Genomic DNA, 8,249 nt, shown 5'->3' with positions numbered 1-8,249 from the left:
AGACCCTTAGATCTTCATAAAATCCAACGGTCTAGGTTCTTCTCTTTTTTTAGATTGATGTGGGAATTTCTAGACTCTTTCGGCAAACGTGGTGGCTTCTTTTAACACTATTGTATTAAGATAACTAGCAAGGTGGCTCGCGTAAATAGCGCGGGTATCTAGCTTTTCTACTAACCTTTGGTATCTTTTTAAAATTGAAAAAATAAATTTTGTTTTGTTGTTTCGAGACCAAGTAAATTCTTAGACAATTGAAGTTATATCAAGGTAAATCAAGGCTAGGGTAACCTCATATAATAATTAAGGTCATTAAATCATCATAAAATTCAGTGATATTTATTATTTTGTTTTTTCAACTAATGTGATAATTTCTCTAAATTATCTTATTATTTAAAACTTATTTGTATTTATTTGTTGTACTCAACGAAGGTCTCGTCGGCACGTCTATTTTTATCAACTATTTAAAGTCTTTCTAATTTCAAAATCTAATCAACCTAAACATTTTTCCATAGATCAATTGATTAGTTCACATAGATCGAAGTATTTATAAGCATTTTCAAAAAAAATATTAGGATTCCAATTTTTTCTCATTACTAAACCACCATTCATTTAATGTAATGTCTTTTGCAATGCCAATCTAAATAGCATAATACAGACTCGCAACCCTTGTGCTCAAAGCTTTTCCCATCCATATTCTCTTCCTACCCTTTCTACTATAGCTCATCTAGATCCCATCGCTTCAGGCCCCTTCCTCTTCTCTTCCGACGTCTCGGCGGTGGAGAAGAGGGAGGTGGGCTGGTTCCTTTCTCCTAGTGTATATGTTGGTATATTATCTATGGTCTGTTGTATTCGAACAGGTTTTCTTTGACCGTGTGCCACCGCTCCCCTACATATGTGGCCATTTCCGATGCGAATGGTGTCATCATCGTCTTCTCCATTGTGGTGGCTGCAGGATGAAACCAAATAAAATTTCCTTCTCTCCTTCTTGTTTCTTTTGCTCCGCCCGGCCACATCTCCTCACCGTTCTCTGTTTTCTCGGTCCCGCATGGTTCTGTTCCGCCAGTTCCTCCTCCTTCCTCTTCTCTCTCCTTTCTCTTGCTTCCAGGTTTCTACCTGAATATGCTTGTTTTAGTTTTTATTTTAGTTAGTCGTCACTGTAGATCTGCTTGCTCGTGTTGCGGATTTGCCCATGTTCTTCACATGAATGAATTTATGCGGTCTTTGCTTACTAATTTTTGTTGTGATTCCGGTTTGCTTAACCTCTTTCCTTGCAACTTTTTTTATTGTAGCAGCTTTGAGCCTTTTTCTCTCCAGGTTCTCATGGATCTCAACCGTTTGTTGTGTTGGAAGCCTTCCCATAGATTTAAGGACTTTGCTTTTCTTCTCGCTGGCGCTGTTTTCATCTGCATCCTTGGGTCGGAGGTATTGGTCTTCGTCAATGGGATCTGCTTCCTCTTCAAGCCTCCTGGCAAGCTTCAACGACACTGGCCCAAGCATCATTATGGGCCAGTTTGGATGTCGGTTCCTCTAGTAGCCTTCAAGGCGAGCTTCATGGTAGTGATGACAATGTTTTGCAGCTTATTTATGGATTCATCTAGGTTTGCGCTTCTGTGATGTGTGGAGGTGTTCATGTGTGTCTGGCCATTTGACCGGGTTTGTAATTGGCTCCTCTTTGAGGTGCCTTTATATAAGACCACAACTTCTATAATATATGTTATAGGTTTATTTTCTTAAAAAAGTAGCATAATACAATCAATCCTCATCTTCATCAATTTCTTTTCATTATCAGACGAGGTTGCGACTTGACACATCTGGTGTCTACAGGTTATGCTTCCCCTATCATCTAATTATACTTTGCAACAATGAAGTGTTGTCTAATGTTTAATTTTTATGGAGTTTTATTAAATGTAGATCAATAGCTCATTGCAAATTTATCTATTTACTAATCATACTTGGCGTAGACTCCTTGGTCATATCCTAATTTTCTTAATCCTTTTAGTTCTGAAATTATCTATTTATTAGTTGTATTTGATGTTCACCCTTAAGTTTTCTTCTTTTTCTAATTCCAAATTTATCTATTTATTAATCATACTCAGTATGGACTCTTTGGTCACATATCCTAATTTTTCTTAATTTAATTCCAAAATGAGCTATTTATTAATTGTATTTGATATGGACTCTTAAGTTACTCTATACCGTTAGCTAATCATATTCAATATGTACTATTTTATCACGGGCTAATTTTTCTATTCTTTTATTATGAATTTAGGTATTCCAATCATATTCATCATGTACTCTTTGATCAAGTCCTAATTGTTATTTTTTAAATACCAAATTTAGCTAGTTATCAAGGACTCTTAATTATTAATCAGATTTGATATGGACTCTATAAGTTAGTTTAGATCGTTAGATCTTCATAAAATCCAATAACATATATTTTTCTCCTTTTTAGATAATATTGAGTAATTTTAGACCCTCTCGGCAGACATGGTGACTTCTAACACTGAATCCGTTGTCGCCTTTTGCCTTGTTATTGGTCTTGAAGTTACATTAGGATTTTCATCATCTTTAATCTACAAATTTGCTAGCTACTTCCAGTAATGTCATGTCATGTCATTCCCCTTGTGCTTGCAAATGGAAAGCGTTGAAGATGGCCAGTGATATAAGGATAATAAATAGGAAGATACATGATGCTAAGTTTTTTTATGAACTTTGCCAATTTGTTAGGTTGGTTGGGTGAAGTTGTCCACTCGGTGCGAGTTTTTGACTCAGCATGGATGCTTGTATTTTCTTTAGATTTATGCTAGGCATTAGCAATGATATCTTAAGCGTGCACAGCAAGTCTTCTAAAGTAACTTTTCTTAATCTCAAGATCAATCAGATCAGTCTTTCCGAGAGTGCACATAGAGTAGTGTCAAGCCCATATTCGTAGAATTAATTAATCGTGAGCATATGTGTGCATTTGTGCTTTTACTTTGTTTTATAAAATTATTTTTTATAGCTGGAGGATAAAATCAAATAAATTAGTTTGTAAAAGAGAATCATAGGCAGCCGAATTCCATATCCATCTATTTACATAAATGCTATTGACGTGTATTACATAAGGTTTACACTAAAAAGGTAGATTACACGTTGCTAGTAGAATGAAGTTACGTAAATTAGAACCCACCCGAAGTCCGTATCTTTGCAATTTCTAAATTGGTAATTTAGCATCACATATTTCTAAATTGCTAATTTAGTATCTCATACCATAATAAGCTTCTCATACTAAACAATATGAGATACAAATTTACTTCTTTTAAAATTTCTAATTGTCTAGTCGTATTTGATATGGACTCTTTAAGTAAGCCTAGATCCATCGTATTTGGTATGGACTCTATGAGATAGTTTAGACCGTTAGATCTTTATAAAATCCAACGGTTTAAATCCTTCTCTTTTTTAGATTAACATGGGAATTTCTTGGTCCTCTCGGCGAACGTGATGGCTTCTTCTAACACTCAAATATGTATATAATAGATAGAAAGATGGTAATCACTATGCACCAAAAATATATATTATATCTAAATACATAACAAAATGTACGTATTTAAAAAATTAAAATGACTAATAATTTGGAATGCAAGGAGTACATACTTGAGGTTTTCAAAGTACTACCATTTGTGTATACTTGAAGGTCAATAGCAAGACATAGGAAGCGGAATATACTCCTACTAAGTATAGCACGTCAACATCATGTACTTTTTTCTCGCGAGTAACATCAAGTACTACTAGTTCGTATTATTGGATTAAGAATGTGTACCCCCCCAAAAATGTAGATTTCTTCATCTATGTATATTCATAAATAAATCATCTCCAAATAGTATTAATCTATATAGCTGGGATTTCAATGCAAATACAAAAGGAGAGCACCGATTTAAATAACATAAATAATATTTGTATGATTTTTAGAGAAAGTAATACAGTGAAAACACATGCACAGTAGTACTTCCTCCATTCAAATTTTTAGTCATTTTGGTCGTTATAGATACGATGCATTTAGAAAGGCTAAAACTATAAATAATTTGGGACGGAGGGAGTATGCTGCTAGTGATCGAGCAAATAAATAAATGGGGGCTAATTAGTCAATCGAACTCAGCGGGGTAGGCGCAGAAGGTCTCGTTCTTGACGCAGAGGAAGAGCCTCTCGTACGCGAGCGCCATCTTGGTGGCCGCGAACATGGACCTGGCGTACTCCCGGCACGCGCGCCCCCGCTGCGCGGCGCGGCCTGCGCCCTCCGCCACCACCGCCTCCAGGCTCTCCAGCAGCGACTCCACGTTGGGCGCGAACATGTGCCCGAACTCGCCGTCCACCACGATGCTGCCCTTGATGCTCGGGAACCGCGTCGCCACCACCGGCTTCCCGCACTGCATCGCCTCCAGCAGTGTCTGGTCCAGCCCCTGCGGCCGCAGCGTTAGGTGGACGAGCACGTCCAACGCGTTGTAGAACGCCTTGAGCTTCGCCGGCGGCACGGCGCCGAGCACCTTGGCGTTGCGGCCCAGGTCCAGGTACCGGTTTTCCCAGGGCCCCTTGCCGGCGATGAGCAGGTAGACGTTCGGGTGGCGCAGCACCAGCTTGGAGAAGGCCTCGTACAGCAGAGGGTGGCCCTTATCCTTGACCAGCCGCCCTGACACGCCGAGCACCAGGTCGGCGCCCCTGGGCACGCCAACCTCCTCCCGGAACGCGCGCCCCAGCGCGGGGTCCGGCTCGAACCGCGCCTCGTCCACGCCGTTGAGGATGACGTGCACGCGCTGGGACGGGATCTGGTACACGTCGCGCAGCATCTCCCCCGAGGAGTCGCTGGTGGCCACCTGGTGCGCGTAGCTCCGGAAGAAGCGCGCCTCGGAGAGCACGCGGAACACGGACTGGCCCAGGGTCTGGTTCACCGCCGGCGACAAGGACTCATCCTCGCCGCGGGCGAGGTCCTGGAAGATGCCCGAGAGCAGGGCCTCCAGGAAGATGCCGTGCCAGGAGACCACCAGGTTGTTCACCCCTCGCGCCCACCGGTGGAACACGGCCACGCTCTCCGAGTGGATGACGTCGAAGGGGTCGTTCTCGCCCTCGGTCTCGTACAGCTTCCACGCCTCGTCGCAGCGCCACTTCCCCGGCTCGCCGTCCAGAAAGTGGAGGTGGGGCCCGTCGGGGGACGGCTAGGGCGCCGCCTCGGTGTACGGCGGCGGGGAGGTGAACACGTGGACGCGGTGGCCCCGCGCCGCGAGCGCCGTGTGCAACGTGTGCGCGTGCCACTCCATGCCGCCGGGCGCCGAGGCCACGGGCCTCTTCCGGGTGAACACGGCGATCTTGAGCCTGGCGGGCGGCGGCCTGGACGCCGAGAACTGCAGGTGGTTCCACGAGAACTCAATGTCGCGCAGGTCCCCCGAGAAGCCTTCCGCGCTGACCCGGCGCGAGGCGGCCCCCGCCAGGTTCCACGAGCAGGATGAGCAGCCCAGGAAGGAGGAGCGGTGGAGGAGGAGGGGCGAGGAAGGGGATGAGCAGGATGGGGGCGAGGAGGGACAGCATCTGGCGGGGCGGGCACCGCTGCGTCCAGGGCCTCGGCGGCGAGGTGACCAGCGCCATCGACCACGCCGTGAGCGAGCTAGCTGGAGCTAGGCGTGCATGGTCGGCGGCGCATGCAGTCTCCAGAATGGAGCCAAGGGGATATGGGGCGAGGAAGAAAAGGGGCAGGATTTCAGGCGCGATTCGGAATTCAGCGCGGCTTTTGAATGATTTGCAAGCATTTGACCTTCACTTGGGAGCTTGCTAGTTGCATCTTGCGTATCTTCTTTCCATGTCTGAAGTTAGTTAGGGAGGCGGCGATCCATGCGACACGAGGGTTGTGATGGAGCAGCTATCAAGTTTCATGCGATGCAGCGTGCAGAAGTCCGGCACTTCTGCAATGTGCAGCGCTACTCGACCGACGCATAAGCTCATCAGTCACGGTCGTCAGTTCATCACTGCAGTGGCGCTTTGTCGACCGAAACAGAGTTTTCAGTTTTCGAGAGGTCAAAACAGAGTACAACTTGGCTATGGCCCAACCAAAATAACATCAAGGACATCAAATTTGGGCTTGAGCACGAGTGGTTCTCCATCTGGAATAATGGGCCTGCCCAGTTTAGTTTGGCTTACAAACACATCGGCTCTCCTGTTTGGTTCTTTTTTTGAAAAATTCTCCTGTTTGGTTCTACCCTCCAGGCTCTGCTGTTTCATTATATAGATTTTTTTTATCTTGCCCGATTATGATAGAATTTAATTACAAGTTGACCATTTAAAGTTTTCCCACTTGCATAGTGCATCCATGTATATCTTAGTTAAGACCTTAGCTCGAGCAATGTTTTCTCACAGAAAATAAATATATGTGTACATCGCTTCCTCTATATTTGTATACATACGCCTATGTGGATGGTGACACACAAAAACCTATTTAGACTTTGACTTGCCTTTCACTATATTACGATGCTAGAAGTGGACAACTTAGATACATACGTACAAGTACTTTGGAATATTTTTTTTTTTGTAACGATGGATGTGGGCCAAACATATTTAGAAGTTACTTTAGGTTATTTCTAAGGACTGATGTGGGCAATTTAGAGCAAATTTATTGATTATTATTGATTATTTTTTATAATAATATATGATAACTTTTTGAGTTGATCCAATAATCCAAAGTAAAAGTCCACTCTTGGCCATCCAACTCTTGCCTCGGTTTGGTTTTGAACTCCAAAACCGGGTATCTTTGACCACTCAACTACGAAAACCGTTTATTTTTTACCATCGGGCTGTTTTGGTGGCCGGTTTCGCTAACATGAACGCCACGTGGCAGTGAGGCCCACTTGTCGGCACCATCTCCCTCTCCTCTCTCTTTCTTCTGTCTCCACCACCGGCAGGCGTCGGCCCCTGAGCCGGCAGCACCTGTGCAGGCCTCCACCGCGCCCCCGTGCCTCCCCTACGCCGGGCGCCATGTCTCGTGCAGAGCCACAGCCGCCGTCCATCCCCTCGTTGATCCTCTCGCGCCTCACCTCCCCGGGTCGACCGAGCTCTTTGCGCCGCCACCCGCCGCTCATCCTCCCACGCCTCCCCGCCACCGAGCAGACACACACCCTCTCCAGCCGCTGGCGCAATGTTCCCTTCCACCGCCGTGGTCTGCCTCTCTCCCTTCCTACGTACCACCGCCGTGAGCGTCCGGCCTCCACGCTGCCGTGGAGGAGCAGGGGCGTTGTGGTGCCGCGCGACAGCCTGACGCGGGGCAATCGGCGTGAGCGGCGCCGCGAGGAAGCAGCGGTCGCGCACGGCGAGGCGTGAGGGCGAGGGAGCAGCGGGCAGTGGTCGGGCCACGGCGAGCCGTGCAAGGGCAGCACGGAGCTGGGCGGCAGTGAGCCACAGCAGGGGTGGTAGGGAGCTGGGCGGTCGGTGCAGGGGCGGCGGCGGGCTTAAGCAGCGGCCAGTGCAGGAGCGGAGCGAATCGGGCAGCGGAGACCGCGCGGAGCCGGCACGATGGCCTGGGCTGGGTGTCGTGGTGCCCGAGCGGCCGCTGGGCCCCATAGAGCCGGCGCGGCAGCTAGGGTTGGGGTGGCGCAGGCGCAGCGGCTCGGCGGATGAGCGGAGACGCGCGGCCCGCGGCGCAGTGGCTCGGCGGAGGAGCGGGGCGAGGCAGAAGTACGGGGCCTGCGGCGGAGACATGAGAGGGCGGCGGTGGTGGGCGGAGCTGCGCGGCACTGGAAGAAAAAGAAGGGAGCCTGACATGTGGGGCCATCTTAGTCAACATGCTGACATGGCTAGTAGATCCAGCGTGGCAGTGAAAACCAAGGTTAAAACCACTTAAAAGGGGGTAAATGGCCATTTGTAAATGGTTTGCAGAGTTGAGTGGTCAATAATATATGGTTTTGGAGTTGCATGGCCAAAATCAAACTCGGGCAATAGTTGGATGGTCAAAAATGGACTTTTTCCTAATCCAAAATATATATAACTTTGCATCCCTACCCGTTAGCCACTTGCCCACAAAATCTCAACATATATTACAAATCTTGCAGTGTCATAAGAATTAGCTTTAATATAACAACTTTTTTAGAATGTTTGGAGAAAAACCAACGGCTCATGTCACACGATCCGACGGCTGGGAAGGCATAGGCACCAAGAGGCACAAAAAAGAGAGGCACCCGCTATGCACCCGGTGCATACTAAATGGTGGGCCCGTATGCACCGGGTGCATACCGAATTGG

The 8,249-nt window shown here is 46.9% G+C and overlaps 1 pseudogene; it reads right to left on the bottom strand.

Moving 5' to 3' along the window:
* Positions 1-4,118: 4,118 nt before the first annotated feature.
* Positions 4,119-5,610, bottom strand: LOC120710019 (annotated as a pseudogene).
* Positions 5,611-8,249: the final 2,639 nt, after the last annotated feature.

This window comes from Panicum virgatum, chromosome 5K, assembly GCF_016808335.1.
Source record: "Panicum virgatum strain AP13 chromosome 5K, P.virgatum_v5, whole genome shotgun sequence".
NCBI lineage: Eukaryota > Viridiplantae > Streptophyta > Magnoliopsida > Poales > Poaceae > Panicum > Panicum virgatum.
This window is presented reverse-complemented; position numbering and strand designations above follow the sequence as displayed.